Here is a 17,231-nt window from a genome sequence, read left to right on the forward strand (position 1 = left end):
GACCGTTTTCAGCCCCTATGATTCAAGTGAAATTTCTAAAACCTAATTGCAAATCAATATAACACCCCAAATCATATTCTTAAAGCTGATAAATAATAACAACATACCTAAATTTCTTAAGGCAATGCGGGTATACATGTAAAACTCAAAACTTTGGAATATTTTTTCGAGAGTTATCACGCTTTTTATGTTTCTATTAATCTTATATACATGTATCAACCTCTAAATATTATTTTATTTAAAAAAAACTTTCAAATACATATATTCTTCATGAAAGCTCATTCTTATTAATAAACTTTCAAATTAAAGCCATCAATAGTATACACGGCAATATTAATGGTCAAGGAATTCAAAATTAACACATGAACGTTTAGATAATAATCAGACTGTGATTTAACAAAAGGGATAAAAAATGTGTTAACTGGAGTAGTTTAAAAACAAGAAGACTTATATTGTGGCCGTTCATATCGCTTTGTAATTCTTCTTGTATATCATAACAAAGGGATATTACAACAATGCAAACGTAAATAACCACTAACAAAATGTAATATGTGTTATTATTTAAAAATTATTGCCTATTCATGTGCGCATACTCGTTTATACACTGTAATGTTTATCACTTAGCACACAATAATTGGATTATTTAAGGTTTTGCGAAGTCATTTGGATTTTGGCTTGACACAAAACAAACATATGTTAACAAGGAAACACTATTAAAACAACGAACAACATTGCACACGTAGGATTTATACAATTTGACCAGTTGACCAGTAATATCTAATGTATTATCGACATTTAAGACAGAACATAGTTTATTTAAATAAGCTTTTTGATCTATATTAAAGAATATAATTATTTCTGGTGTTTATATATTTATTGTTTTTATAAATTAGAGAAAACCTTATCGATCTCTACCAAAATCAAAGATTGATCACAAATGATCGAAATTCGTTTATCAATTTTTTGAAGAGTACGTGTAATACTTACAAAGCTGAACACCGCTCGTAAATATTTCTCTTTCATCATAGCTGTTCCAGAACTCCTATATATTATAAGGGGAAGACATCTAAACAGTTCAAAATACTTTGCTGTAGAGGTCTCACGTGTCTGGATACATCTTGTTTCGTCGTGTTAATCGGTCGCGATTAAATTTTTTTCAAGCCAGAAGAATACTAACATCAATTAATTTGGTCAATGCATTATTTTAAAACAGAATAGGCATATAGAATAGGAAATAAATGCATCAACTCCAAAGGCTACGAAAATATAGAGTTTATGCCTAAAAGACTCATTTATACGATATACATATAGTTATCAATTATCATTCCGTTTACTTGTACATGTATTTCGGTATTTGAATAAAAGAAAAATAAATGTTTGTCTTTTACATAAAAAATAAGTCATTGAAAATAATTCTGAAATTTAAAAGAATTGTCTCAAGAAAATATTAAGATAAAATAAACTAGACAACATTAGGAGGGTGACCATCTCAAAGGGCCCCGCTTAAATAATTAACAATAGGATGAAAAGCATTTCAGAGAATTTTTCTTTAACCTTGCCCTATAACTTAGAAATTTCCCAGCTGGCAATAAACTTTTATTTCAATTTCATTATCCCTTACAAACAGGCTTTTTTTGTTCAACCTGGGCTAAAACTGATTATAAAGCGATCGTTTATCACCTTCACATTGACTTGGTTCATATTATAAAGTCACTGCACACCATTAACCCAAAGACTCTGTTAATGTGAAGTAGGAGCCAAACAGGGCAAAGTAAAGAGTATATATATGCTCTGAAATATTTTTTTTGTATGATCTAATGTGAACTTCGCACTTGACCTACAGACATCATTTAAGGTCACTGCACACCCTTTGATCGTTTGCACTCTGTAAGTGAGGTATGACCAAGATTTGACCAAAGGGAAAAAAGATATACGCCGGGTTTTTTTAATTTTTATTCTGCTATGACTTTCACATTTGACCTTGAAACTTCGTTCAAGGTCACTGCACATCGTTTCCTTAAAAGCTCTATTTATGTGAAGTATGAGTCAAAAAGGGTATAGTGGAGAATATATATGCTCTAAAAAAAGATTTTTAGCATGATCAAACATGACCTTGACCCTTGACCTACAAAATTACAAACCCTTGACCTTTGACCATAAATACTCTTTGAGTGAAGTTTGAGTCAGATTGGACAAGGGGAGAAAAGATATACTCTGGGCAGGGATTTTTCATATAAATCTACTACATGTATGACCTTCAGTTTGGACCTAGAAGCATGGTTCAAGGTCACTACACAACCTTAACCCAAAGGCTCTCTGTGGATGAAGTATGAGCCAGATTGGGCCAAGGGGAGAGAAGATATGCTCCGGACAAGAGATCTCGGACGGACGAACGGATGGATGGACGGACGGGCAGACTGATCACTATAGGGCGCCTGCAGAGCGGGGCCCTAATAAAATGCATTATTCAGAGATACATTCGCTTAAGGTAGGTATAGTTTTGTGGTCATATTTTCTACAAATAAAAATCTAGCTAAACTAAGTGCATTACTGACCCTACAGACATACATTAATGTTTTCTCAGTGCGTGTATTTGTTGTGATGTGTTTAAATATGTTTTCTATGATTAACAGGATGTCACATACTGTCAAAATAAAACAAAACAAAACAAAAAAGCACAAGAATCCAGACTTCATGTACGTCGCTGTAAAATTAACATAACAGGCATACATTTTGAGAGGAAATTATTACGGTTACATGTATATGTTGTTATGTGATAACTATGAGCATCATTATTTTTCTATCGCTAACGCAGGAAATGCGCAGTATAAAATTCATTTTATGGTTATAGTGTCGTTGAAAATCTTTTAAAAATATGTTTCTAGTCTGGTTACGAAGAGTACTGAAGAAAATGAATGGAATTCCTTTGATTTTCTGTTTGACGTGGAAGATAACTTCAGGCATTTGTGGCAGGTATTTCCATGCAATTCAGTTGTAAAATCGTTTTCGTTTTTAGATAGTTCTATACTTAACAAAATATATTTATTTTAACTTTCATAGTTTATACATAGTTTTCAGGGGAAAACAATATGCTGTTCAGGTTCATACTGGAGCGAAGATAAATCCACGTGTGAAAGTAATCTTTTAAATTTTTTTATACTTTATAAGACATGCTTTATTTATTGTCAAATTGATTGACTTTTTTTTTTACAGAATGTCCTTTAGGGTATCACAGTTTTAACTGTTCTGAAACGTGCAAGTTCCCAACTTTTGGTGACGATTGTCAGTACATCTGCGACTGTAGTATAGACTTATGCAGCCATAAATTTGGTTGTAAAATATCAAACGGTAAGTTAGCATGAACTACACTTAAAACTATACATAAATCAAAAATAAATATTATAAAGTATTTTTTAGCAATTAATGCTTTCAATAGGTATCCTTAACAGTAGTATTACCACCGTGATTAACGAAACGTCTGAAAAAATGTATCAAACAACTCAACTGTCAACTGAAAACCTTTTATCTGATGGAAACACGCTCGAACGACCATCTGTGCCTTACAGGATTTTGTACATGATCATTGCTTTAGTATGTATCTTTCTTATTTTGTTTGGATTATTTGTTGGTATTTATTTTTATAAACACTGCATACAACAGACAAATATAACTGATGTCAAAGACGAATCTAATTTTAATTTAAATGACGGCTACAAGAGTCTTCACCGGCTGGAAACCATTCAATCAGTCAGCGGTCTTCGGGATTCTACTTATCTTGAACCTCTTTATGATGCTAGACTGCATTATTACGAAATTGAAGACCAGGATGAAACAAAAGAAGAGAAAATATCACAATTTTTCAGCCGGAAACTAAATAAGGAAATAGTTTTGCTTGTTCAACGCTCTATGAGTTGTAATTTACCAATCCATGTACCAGATACAATCGGTTTGAATAAAAAAACGATTTTATGTACAAATTCTCTGTAGGATTATCTTTAGCTCTTATTCATATTGTTTTTTACAATAGCGTTCAGACATAAATTGATTTTCAGAAAAATACAGTCATTCAGCCAGACCGTCAGGTTTTGTTTACTTTTTGGATAGGCATATTAAACAAATAATTTCAAATAATATATTGTTCTAGCCTAACTAACTCATTATTTTTAATATTAAAGCAAATTTAGTGCCCATAATATCAAATTAGCATTTCTTGTTACATGTACAACCACATCAACTCAAGCTTTAAGTTATCATGATAAATATTTTGTACTTGCATAAAAATTGTGAAAAATACAATTTCTTTAAATGTAGAGTACATATTTCAAAGAAAGTCGTTCTTCTTGAGGCCACAACATATTGCAATTCGCTTCAGTAGAAACCTATACATCAAAGAGGCGAGTAGCAAGTTAACACAACCCCAAGCCCACAAAGTTATAGTTCGTTCGGTAAAAGTGTTACGTATAATTATCATCTATACAAACTTAACAATATTTGCCTACTGAATTATCATATTTCAACAGACGAAGTGTTGTTTCTCCAAAGAAGGAAAATGAAAACAATTTCCCACCTGAAATCATGCAGGTTTACATGCACCAAATAATTCATGAACCAAACTTTTAATATCAGATGAAATGCACTCAATTGATACACACCTTTTTCTTCTTATTCTGGAAAATAAGCGCCATAGAGTATGTTATTTAATGTGTTTTTATCTCCGAACTAACAATTCTTATTTTCTGAATCTAGTATATTTCTACAATAAACATGTATATATTACAATCAGTGTTTAAAACTGAATATCATCTTAAAAACTACATGTACATGTATTTGTATTGAAAAAAGATGTCATCACAGTGACTGTCTTTCTTTGTTTCATATTAATTTTTATATTTCCAAAACTATTTTGTTCATTGTTTAATAATTTTTTGCAAGACAATTGTAAATAGTGTTGTAAATAAATAGAATAACTTTTAAGGTGTGAAACTGTTTTAATCCTTTCGTTTTGTACAATAAATGAATGTTTACACCAAACCAGTTCTATTTGAAAGCTTATTTTCTAAAATTTGTTAGTTAGTTTTCAGTTTAACAGAGTTACACTATTTCGGTTTAAGTTAGTTAATCGTTTGTTAAAAAAACACCTTTCAATAAATTTGAGATATGACAGTTTAACTCTTTGTGTACTTAATCGTATGGAACTTATGTATTATATTATTAAAAAAAATATAAATACAAAAAGAAACTAGATATGATCTTGTTACGAGTAACGAGTAGGTCTTGCGTTCAATTTTTTAAATGATACAATTAAAATATCAATGAAATTTAAGAATTTCTCCTCAATCCATCCCTTTCAGATAATATATACGATTGTCAATATCCTTTAAAATGCTTCATAAAGTGTTTTGCTTTTTCAAATACAGAACATTAAAGATATAAGATCGTAGTCCCCTTTTAATCTCTAATTACGTCATCAATGGGTGTGGCAATGAGTTTTACAAACTGATATTCTTACGATCACAACTTTGTTTCTATAATGCATTACAAAATCTTCACCGTTTTTTAAGGTATGTGTAAGAGACTTTACGAGTGTCTTGGCCCCTAAATAAAGGGTCCAGCCCCTTTTGCCTGAGTTCATTCAAAAGGTCTCACATATACTAACACTTTTTGTTCTTACACTCATCTAAAATTGCTGTTTATTTTTGAGATACAAATGATTGAATATTATATAGGCCAGCCCTCTAGATCCTTAATAGGGACAGGCATCGGTGTTTTGATTAATGGAATCGATTAGAATCATCAATGCAAATATTTTCTCTTTTACAATGCTAAACAAAATATGTTTCCTTTTCTAGATATATTGCTGCAAACTTTAAATACTTTTGGCCGCAAAAATCCCTAATAACGTAATAAATGGGCGTGGCAGTGATTTTTCTGATAGGTATTATTACGAGCAACACCTTTGCTTCTTTAATGCATTACAAAATCTTGATTGTTCTTAAGTTTTTTGTAATAGAGTTTACGAGTGGCTTGGCCCCTTATTAGAGGGACCAGCCCCTTTTTCTTGATTTCCTTGAAAAGGTCTTAAGAATACTAACATTTTTTATTCTTACACCCATTTAAATTGTTGATCATTTTTGAGATACAAATGATTGAATAGTTTAGGGGCCAGCCCTTTCAATCCTTAATGGGGACAGACATTAGTGTTTTGATTAAGTGAATTGCTTAGAATCATCAATGCAAACATTTTCTCTTCCACAATGCCTAACAAATTATATCTCCTTCTTTAGATATATTGCATCAAAGTTTCAGTACTTTGCCCCCTCAAAAATTCCTATTTACGCAAGAAATAGGCGTGGGAGTGATTTAACCTGATGGATATTGTTACGATCAACAACTTTGCTTCTATAATGCATTAGAAAATCTTGATCGGTTTAAAATTATTTGTAACAGAATTCACGAGTAGCTTGGCCCCTAATTAAAGGGGCCAGCCCCATTTTTTCTTGATTTTTTTGAAAAGGTCATAAGAATACTAACATTTTTTGTTCTTACACCCATCTAAAATTGTTGTTCATTTTTGAGATAAAAATGATTGAATATTTTAAGGACCAGCCCTCTAGATCCTCCTCGGGGACAGATATTGGTGTTTTGATTAATGGAATCGATTAAAATTATCAATGCAAACATTTTCTTTTCTACAATGCTTAACAAAATATGTCTCCTTCTTTAGATATGTTGCGGCAAACTTTAAGTACTTTGGCCCCTAAAAATCCCTAATTACCTATTAAATGGGCGTGGTGGTGATTTTTTCTGATAGATATTGTTACGATCAACAACTTTGCTTCTATAATGCATTAGAAAATCTTGATCGTTTTTAAGTTTTTTGTAATAGAGTTTACGAGTGGCTTGGCCCCTTATTAGAGGGACCAGCCCCTTTTTCTTGATTTCCTTGAAAAGGTCTTAAGAATACTAACATTTTTTATTCTTACACCCATTTAAATTGTTGATCATTTTTGAGATACAAATGATTGAATAGTTTAGGGGCCAGCCCTTTCAATCCTTAATGGGGAAGTGTTTTGATTAAGTGAATTGCTTAGAATCATCAATGCAAACATTTTCTCTTCCACAATGCCTAACAAATTATATCTCCTTCTTTAGATATATTGCATCAAAGTTTAAGTACTTTGCCCCCTCAAAAATTCCTATTTACGCAAGAAATAGGCGTGGGAGTGATTTAACCTGATGGATATTGTTACGATCAACAACTTTGCTTCTATAATGCATTAGAAAATCTTGATCGGTTTAAAATTATTTGTAACAGAATTCACGAGTAGCTTGGCCCCTAATTAAAGGGGCCAGCCCCATTTTTTCTTGATTTTTTTGAAAAGGTCATAAGAATACTAACATTTTTTGTTCTTACACCCATCTAAAATTGTTGTTCATTTTTGAGATAAAAATGATTGAATATTTTAAGGACCAGCCCTCTAGATCCTCCTCGGGGACAGATATTGGTGTTTTGATTAATGGAATCGATTAAAATTATCAATGCAAACATTTTCTTTTCTACAATGCTTAACAAAATATGTCTCCTTCTTTAGATATGTTGCGGCAAACTTTAAGTACTTTGGCCCCTAAAAATCCCTAATTACCTATTAAATGGGCGTGGTGGTGATTTTTTCTGATAGATATTGTTACGATCAACAACTTTGCTTCTATAATGCATTAGAAAATCTTGATCGTTTTTAAGTTTTTTGTAATAGAGTTTACGAGTGGCTTGGCCCCTTATTAGAGGGACCAGCCCCTTTTTCTTGATTTCCTTGAAAAGGTCTTAAGAATACTAACATTTTTTATTCTTACACCCATTTAAATTGTTGATCATTTTTGAGATACAAATGATTGAATAGTTTAGGGGCCAGCCCTTTCAATCCTTAATGGGGAAGTGTTTTGATTAAGTGAATTGCTTAGAATCATCAATGCAAACATTTTCTCTTCCACAATGCCTAACAAATTATATCTCCTTCTTTAGATATATTGCATCAAAGTTTAAGTACTTTGCCCCCTCAAAAATTCCTATTTACGCAAGAAATAGGCGTGGGAGTGATTTAACCTGATGGATATTGTTACGATCAACAACTTTGCTTCTATAATGCATTAGAAAATCTTGATCGGTTTAAAATTATTTGTAACAGAATTCACGAGTAGCTTGGCCCCTAATTAAAGGGGCCAGCCCCATTTTTTCTTGATTTTTTTGAAAAGGTCTTAAGAATACTAACATTTTTTGGTTCTTACCTAAAATTGTTGATCATTTTTTAGACACAAATGATTGAATATTTTAAGGGCCAGCCCTCTAGTTCCTAAATGGGGATATACATCGGTGTTTTGTTTAATGGAATCGATTAGAATCATCAATGCAAACATTTTCTCTCCTACAATGCCTAACAAAATATGTCTCCTTCTTTAGATATATTGCATCAGAGTTTAAGTACTTTGGCCCCTCAAAATCCCTAATTACGTAATAAATGTGAGTGACAATGATTTTACCTAATATATATTGTTATGATCAACTATAATGTATTACAAAATCTTTATCGTTTTTAAGATATTTGTAATAGAGTTTACGAGTGTCTTGGCTCCTAATTTAAGGGACCAGACCCAATTTCTTAATTTTGTTGGAAAGAACTTTTGATGCCTAACCGCTTTTGTTATATATGTATTAACAGAATATCAACTGATAAAAAGATACAGATCAAAACGTATGAAAATTTTGATTAAAAATTCGTACCCAATTTTCAAGTCTAGGCGAGCCCAAAGAAATGGCGCCAGTGGCGCCAAAAAACTACATTCTGTACAACTGCAAACTACGGTCTACCTATCCTGAAATATCATATTCATATCTCTGATAGTCTCTGAGTTTATTTCTGCACAAAATTGGTCGTAAACACTTAAAAAATCGGCCGTAAATCGGAACCGGAAGTGACGATTCCAAAATTTAAAAATAATATCTGTTAAAAAAAATTATCGAAATCGACCGAATAGTTTTCGAGATATCGCGTGCACAAAATTTGTTGAAAAAAAAAATAATAACTAGATTCTCGTTACGAGTAACCAGTAGGTCTTTCGTCCAACTTGCTTTATATGATACGATGAAATATCGATACTCTCTGCCAAATCTTAAAAACTTACAAAATTGGCCGTAAATCGGAACCGAAAGTGACGATTTCAAAATTTCAAAAAACCTCTAGAATTATAAGTTAAAGTTCTCGAGACATCGCGTGCATAAAATTTGTGGGGGGAAATGATAATGATAGTTAAAAACAGTACGAAAACTTTAAGGTCTTCCGTTGGAAACGGAAGACCTTAATAAGAAACAGTACGAAAACAATAAGGTCTTCCGTTGGAAATGGAAGACCTTATTAAGCAAAAACAAAATAACAATCATGTAGGATATAAATACTCTGTGTTCAAGCATTTCAAAACCTATTATAATCAATGAAAAAGTCGTTTCACATTTCGATCCTTTACATGATGCTACAATATATGAACAAGCACAACAAATTCAGTCTACTCCTAGCATGGTAAGCCCCTTTCACAATTAGCGCACGACCACTTAACACCACTTTGCGATCGAAATTTTCTGAGCTTTGCACGAGCTCTCGCATACGTACGTTGCACGAATTCTCGCATTTGTTGCATACATTTTACTGGTCGCATCAAGTCTTCCTGAATAGAGGACATGCACACTATTCAGACGCGACCGAACGCGATCCAAATTATTGCAGTGCAACGCACGAACATTAGTACGAACGTTTTACAACGTTTTGTGTACTCGCAAGAGTGAAAAACGATTTATAAAGATCGTAAGATAAATCGCTGGTGTTTATGCGTCTGTTTTGCGACCGTGAGACTGTTGCTCAACGTGTCTCATGTAATCTTACAACGTTTTACTATCATTGCACGACTTATCACAGTTTATATACCCTGTATAAGTGTCTCGGTTTCAGAACAAAATTTACAATATACTAGTACATTTATTGCATGATGGTGAAGGAAATACAAGTATGAAGATTTATTCCATCAAGAAAAATCATATTTCCCGAGGGCTTCGCCCGAGAAAAATTTGGGTTTTTTTCTGGGGAATAAATCTTCATATTCCCTGAACATTAATGCAATAAACGTTTTATTATATCCAGCAACATATGATTACACAAAATACGTTGATTTCTAATAATGTTTGACTTTTCAACAATCGCAACAGTAACGTCGTGATTGTTTGATTTCCCATGTAACTGTTTCACTTTTCTTTCATAAATCATAGAAAGTAATATTGGTTCTGCTATATAAAGAGAATCACAATGATTAAATATTTTTTATTTCATCATATTTGTCTACATCGTATGCTCATATCGGCTTTTTCATTCCTATGACATCGCCCTGTCACGTGACTTTCTAGACCAATCAGATATAATAGAATAATCATATTGAGGTATGACAATAAATGCCTCTGCATATCTGTTTCTTCTTGGCTGGCATCTTTTCTCGTTTTCAACTATGTCTACTGAATATGGGCGGTGTATATACCCCCTCTGACTCGCACGAACATTCGTACCATGGAACGCATGATCGCACGTCCAATCACATTGGAGGACTTTCTATCGTCCGATCACCTAGTCTCTCGCGCGTTCCTATCGTATCATCTTTCAACAGTTGCTTTCATTGTACAACAGTCGCATACAGACGCAAGATATATCGCAAGATTCACTGCGTTTACATCGCACAACGCTCGCTTAGATCGTGCGAAATTCGTACGAATCTTTTTTTCATATGCAATTATTTCGGCAACAATTGACGATTCATATCTAATTTTTTCGGTCGCACGAATATTTGGTCGCTTCTTCTCGTGCGCCAATTGTGAAAGGGACTTTAAGAATTATGCACAATATTCGGATTTTATATATTTGATATATTCATGTAAAAGTTAGAATAATAGAACATGTGTCATTTCTCAACCAACGAACAACGAATGCAAGTTCATAAAATAAACATTGTTGGATTATTTTGATAGGACGTGGCAACAAAAACCACTCTAAACAACATATACAATAAAAAAAATGTCACAATAGCAGGTCATAAATTATGCTCAAAATGATACACAGCCCTTGCAATACATCTACGTATCTCAATGCTTATTTTGACAGAAGGCATTGATTCCACCAAGTCATTTTGTTTTTGTTCAGATATTTCCTTGCATTGCCTGCATTGCAATTTTGCCAACAGTGCTTCTAATGCTTTTTCCATACATTTTTTGTCGTCAGGGTTTTGTAAAATGTTTCGCACAAGTTCGTAGTGACATTCTTGGACTGCTTTCTTTTCTGCATCTGACTTTATGTCCAGATTAGCGCCATACAAAATGAATATTATAACCCTTACACAACACTCAAGCTCAACTGATGCTTCGGTTTCTTTTAAAAATTTTGCAGAGAGGTGTAAGGGTGAATATCCTTCATCATTAACTATATCAATTATCTTTAAATCACCAGTACTCTCAAGAAGTTTTAAAATGCTGCGTATTCTGCTATGTTTTGGACACTTTGCAGCAATACTTAAAGCAGTATCGCCATTTAAATCATTTTTGCTTAAACACTCGGTAGCTTTAAGGTGCTTAAGAATAATGTCCAGATATCCTAAACATGTTTTATCATCATTGTTTGAACCAAGACAATGATGAATAACAGTTGAACCTGTTTTGTCCTGATTGTGTAGGTTTGGCTTCGGGGAAACGTCCATTAGGGTTCTGATAACTTCTATTCTTGGTAATACCTGTTCAACAGCCAGCATTAAAGGGGTAATTTTATCAATGTTTTTGAATTTAATGGGCATTTTAGCCCCAAAAAGTGTTTTCATAGAATTAGCAACAAACTCATCAGAAAAGTCTGATATCACCAAAAGATGTAATATTGAATTATAATCACTATCTTCGAATCCAGTTACAAGTTTCTTGATCAACACAATGTTGTCGCAAAGCATACCATTAACAGTCTTCAGTAAACCCTTATTTCTAGCACAACATTTGCCATAAAGTGCCACGTATAATTGGTATTCAGTACTAATGCCCTTTTTCTTGACAATGTCGTAAAATTTTTCTGTCAAATAAGAGAGGTCATTACAACTTGCCCAAAACATGCAAGGAAGTCTTGCAGTTGAGCTCTTATTTGGAACAGTGAACATTTTGGAAATTGTTTCACTGTCTTTTTCAAGTAATTCTTTACAAAAGCAGTCCGTAAATTTTCTATTCCGGAATATTCTGCACGAAAAAACGTCAGACAAACGTTGATCTTGAGTTTCGTAGAGTAATCGTGTCGCAAGTGTTGACATTTCCCTTTCTGTCACATGTTTATAATCCATGTGATGGATTATGTCGAGTGGAAAATACTTTGCAGTCTCGGAAACATAAGTTTCACATAAATACGCTGCTACTGCTTCATAAACGCTATCATGAACAAACTTGTATGCATGTTCACCGACTTCCTTAAAGAAAGCTCCCGATAGTCTTTGAGCATCGCTTTCCAGGTCTCTAAACTCAAAAGGGGCGAAATTTGTTAGTATGTTGGGAGAAACATTGCGTAAGCACTGTTCACAATGACTTTCATTTTGTATGTTAAATGAATCTGTATTTCCCATTTTTGTATGCCATTCATGAAAAAAAAGGCAAAACAATAGCGATTTTGTTCTGTTAGTTTTGTCGCTTTCAATTTCATCTTTAATCTGGAGTATCAGATATTCAATGGGGCTTGAAAAAAATTCTATACCCGATTTCCGATATTCTTCTCCGCAAATGTATAGATGTGCGCAAAGTGGGAATCCAATTGGTCCTTTTGAATTCACTACTTTATCTTTAAAAGCATCATTGATGTTTGGATCTGAAATCCCTTTTTCATATTTTGCAAATTCGATTTGCTTTAACAATATTTCCGCTTTTTCGGCTTCTGTTAGCTTATTCGTATCTAAAATAAACCTTTTGTTTAAAATTGGTGTAACTTTTTCCATAAAATCGCTTGCTTTATCTATCACATTTGGTCTAGCGGTTATTACAATCCGAAGGTTGTTTGATCCTAATTCGTGTTCTCTGACGGCGAAATATTTTTCATATATTTTATCTAGTTTATACCACCATTTTTCAAGTTGCGAGTCCATCGGTCTACGAGAGAAAATGTTATCAATTAGTATTAAAGACTTTTTGTCCTTTTCGATATATGACAATTCTTCCAAGTTACGTATTTTCCTAAATGTCCAATCTCGCAGTCCCTTTCTTAGTAGATGAATGGCAGCCATTGTTTTTCCACAACCCGGTGGCCCTGTAAAAATGATTATACCATTTGCCTGAAATATTTTCTCAGCCTTTTTGTAAGTTTCTGTCTCAACGAAGTATTTGTCCATTTTTTTATAACATTTCAAGTATCTCTGGCTGTCGTCTACAAAACAATACAAAACTACAGTTAAAGCAGCATTAAAATCTTCGATCTTCGGTTTGTAACATACATATTATGTGATCAATCTTGTAGCATCATTATAAAAACTATTAAATTGCCAAAATTTACGACTTACATGTAGTGTGTTTATAGCAAGTTTATGATTGGTACAGAGTATTTCATGGGGTTGATAGAAGAAACATATGTTTAAAATGTACTTGCCTCTGTTTTCCTCACAATATTCTTCATCGGTTTTAATTATGGCCATTGCTAAAAAAAATCCACAATAATTATTTTATATTTTAAGCTCATTTGGGACAACAGGATACATAATAGGCAAGTGTCACCTAAGCAGAATGTTGTCTGATGACAGTATATATATATATATATATATATATATATATATATATATATATATATATATATATATATATATATATATAAATATATATATATATATATATATATATATATATATATATATATATATATATATATATATATATAACTAATTTAAAATTCTACCATAATTAAATACAAAACAATTGCATTTATGAATTTCAAACAATAGTGTGCTTTATTTTAAACCATTCAATTAAGTATTTTCATAATTCTAAGCTTGCTTCTTTTTCAATCTTAAAAGAGAGAGAGAGAGAGAGAGAGAGAGAGAGAGAGAGAGAGAGAGAGAGAGAGAGAGAGAGAGAGAAAGAGAGAGAGATATATATATACCCCAACCCATCCCCTTTCCTACACATAGGGATGGGATTAAGGTTTAACAAAATTAGAAAATTCTGCATACTACATTCAGTACCGATCAGACCCAACCAAAAAGAAAGAAAACCCCAACTAAACTCCAAGTTTACTTTCTGGGTTGACTCCGTGTTTACAAGTGTGGACCCAGAGTAAACCAAGAGTTAACAATGAGTTAACCCAAAGTAAATCCACGGTGGATACAGAGAGTAAACCCAGATCAGAAATACAACACTGAAAGCAGAGGCTACATGTGTATTCGGAATATACAAGGGGCAGGAATCACAGGCAGGAGGATCGTAAGATAAAAGAAGAGTCTGTTTCACACTTCAGTGCATACAGTTGACCTCAAAAGCAATTCCCAAGTAAACCCCGAGGGGTGGACCCAACTTTTCAATAAGGAGACACGTAAATCCCAAAAGTAAACCAGGAGTTTAGTTGGGATTTACTCTTATGTTAGGTTGGGTCTGATCGGTGCTGTATGCATTTACGGATGTTCCTTGTTATAGCATTTCTTTCACAAATTATTACGATCTACATATGCTCTAAAGGGATTTATATTGTTTATTTCACAAAGTATAGCCTTCATGTTACTACGAAAATGAAGTCTTTCGATTTTTATTTATTCCGATGATTAAATGTAAAGGAAAGCCCCCCCCCCCCCTCCCTCCTTTTTTGACCTCTGGGGATCAAGATTTGAACATATTTTGATCTATCATATATCAGGATGCTTTGAAACTATTCATGGACCAGGTTCATGAAAGTATCTTAAAATCTATCTTAATACATGTCCTAGGATATATCGTTAGAATTATCTTATGACCACTCTATGACATATCTTACTATGTAAACCGAAGCTACATGTATCCCACCCTGTCCTAAATAAAGACATCTTAGATTGACTGAATTTCCTTTTAAAAAATAAAATTTTAACAAAATATATGATGAAAAATGTATTCTGAATATATCATATCTGATAAACATATTTGAATAATAAGCATTTGCCATAGGCACCTGACGTCATATTATTTTCAAACTGGCATATCAGCTGGACGTTTTGCTAGAAACTCATCGGTAAAATTATCTGGCGATCCTCTCCGTCTCCCGATCGGTCATTCAACATCTAAGCTTACAACCAATTCAACCAAAACGGTGCATTACAGCTGTCATTGATAAAAATAACCCCTCGATTTGCATCTACTGCCTTACATATTGGTGACAACTTCCATCACGTGTAATGCACCGTTTTGGTTAAATTGGTTGTTAGCTTGGATGCTGAATGACCGATCGGGAGACGGAGAGGATCGCCAGATATTTTTACCGATGAGTTTTTAGCAAAACTTCCAGCATATGTGCAAGTTTGAAATAAATCCAAGATGGCAGCGATGGGTACCTTGTGTATTATTGGGAAAGCGGAGTATTTTTTTTATTATGAGAAAAAATTATAACGTCAGGTGCCTGTGGCAATTGCAGTAGTATTTGATTCACAAATGACGACAAATTATCTTATTCGCTCGATTACGTACAGGAATCCCCCTTTAAATGTTAAACGTTTAGTAAAATGTGTGCCTTAAAAATTAAAACAAAATCATCGCCCATTTTGAATATAGGCGAGCTTTACATGGACACCTTACTTAGAACCGACATGTTTCAAACACTCCGACAAGTAATTGTAGGATACAAAATCGACCTCATATAACTACAGTGTGGGATGGGAGGGGATGGGATTTTCAAAGCAGAGGCATTGGAATCGTCTCAGCGTAGTGGAAACTTTCAGTTCTTCGCGTGAACCTGATATGTTAAAATTTACTGGTTCCATGCATGTCTTACCCCGGTAAATGTAGACAATGGTGTGCACATGTATTTACATAAACATATGTATACATGTCATAATATTCATCATATTTTCATCAAATTCAAATTGCATCTATTTGCCCTATAATAACAATGAACTTTATTTATCTTTTATAAAATTAAATTGAATATTATTTTACTTTCTGTTGAATGGTAAGTTTTGGTTATTCTTAAACTCGGTATATAAAAATCACCGACGATAATTTAACCAACAGATTGCTATCTTTTTTTGAAGACTTAGTAAATGAATTTCACAGTTTAATTTTCTTTAGATAAAACACATGCGTAGCGTAGGTACTGAATTTTAAAATAATGTGGCATATAACTGAACTTTACTGATGTCATGTATTGAAGTACATTGAGTTCTACGTTTGTGCATTTTGTAGCAAGCTGGCCGGTGGGTAGATCCACGAGATAAAATATTCATCGAAATAAGCAATATTTCAACAATTTTTATTGATAGAGTCGTTGTTTACAAATTACATGTAACGTATCTTCAAACTGTGTGGTTTCCCATTTAATTGCCAAATATTGATGAAACAAAATTAATTAAAGCACAGTCGTAAAATTAATTTATTCTTTAGCTAAACCTCTTAATAATTTTTCCTCAAATTTTCTAAAGGTTTTCTATACTTCAGTGTACTTTATCATTCAGGTGGCGTATTTACCTTGTCATCGCAACATTATTATTATCTAATATGAAAATTTACTAAAACAAGCAGGTTTTTCATTAAATACCTAAATGATCAATACATAATACCTTTCAACAACCTAAAAGCATATAATGAAGTGTTTTCTTGATTTATATATATGTTTGGCCAGTATTTAGTGTAACAAAAAATTTCATTTGTTTGGGGAATATGAAATAAATTGAAGTAGAACATTTGTACTCAGGTCTTCTGTTATTGAATCAAATGTTAATTTTTTATAAGTATTTACTATATCTGTCAGCTCCTGTTGCTGCATCAACATCTTTTCCTAATGGAGGTTTAATATCTGTAAAAGAAAACATTTTTAAAAAGAAGTTGTATGTGGTTACTGAAAGCTAACAAACTTTTACAGTCTTTGAAACGTTCTCATTGTTTTAGAGCTTGATTTAAGTACAGATCATTTTTTCAGTTATTGCAATTTACAGACATATTATATCATATAGCTTAGAAAACCACA

General features: G+C 32.9%; 2 long non-coding RNA genes across 3 annotated transcripts; one reads left to right on the forward strand and one right to left on the reverse strand.

The window, feature by feature from the left end:
* Nucleotides 1-2,738: 2,738 nt before the first annotated feature.
* LOC136271846 (uncharacterized) lies at nucleotides 2,739-5,127 on the forward strand. 2 transcript variants are annotated; one of them, XR_010709840.1, is made up of 4 exons: nucleotides 2,739-2,973; nucleotides 3,072-3,136; nucleotides 3,214-3,348; nucleotides 3,437-5,127. It is a non-coding gene; the product is annotated as an uncharacterized lncRNA (long non-coding RNA). The 2 variants fall into 2 exon arrangements; XR_010709841.1 differs by lacking the exon at nucleotides 3,072-3,136 and having other exon boundaries at nucleotides 2,741-2,973.
* A 5,693-nt stretch (nucleotides 5,128-10,820) lies between these two features.
* LOC136271565 (uncharacterized) lies at nucleotides 10,821-17,136 on the reverse strand. Its single transcript, XR_010709491.1, has 3 exons — nucleotides 17,004-17,136; nucleotides 13,683-13,730; nucleotides 10,821-13,463 (listed from the first exon to the last, which is right to left on the reverse strand). It is a non-coding gene; the product is annotated as an uncharacterized lncRNA (long non-coding RNA).
* Between the last annotated feature and the right edge of the window lie 95 nt (nucleotides 17,137-17,231).

The sequence above is a fragment of the Magallana gigas genome, chromosome 9, assembly GCF_963853765.1.
Source record: "Magallana gigas chromosome 9, xbMagGiga1.1, whole genome shotgun sequence".
NCBI classification, from domain to species: domain Eukaryota; kingdom Metazoa; phylum Mollusca; class Bivalvia; order Ostreida; family Ostreidae; genus Magallana; species Magallana gigas.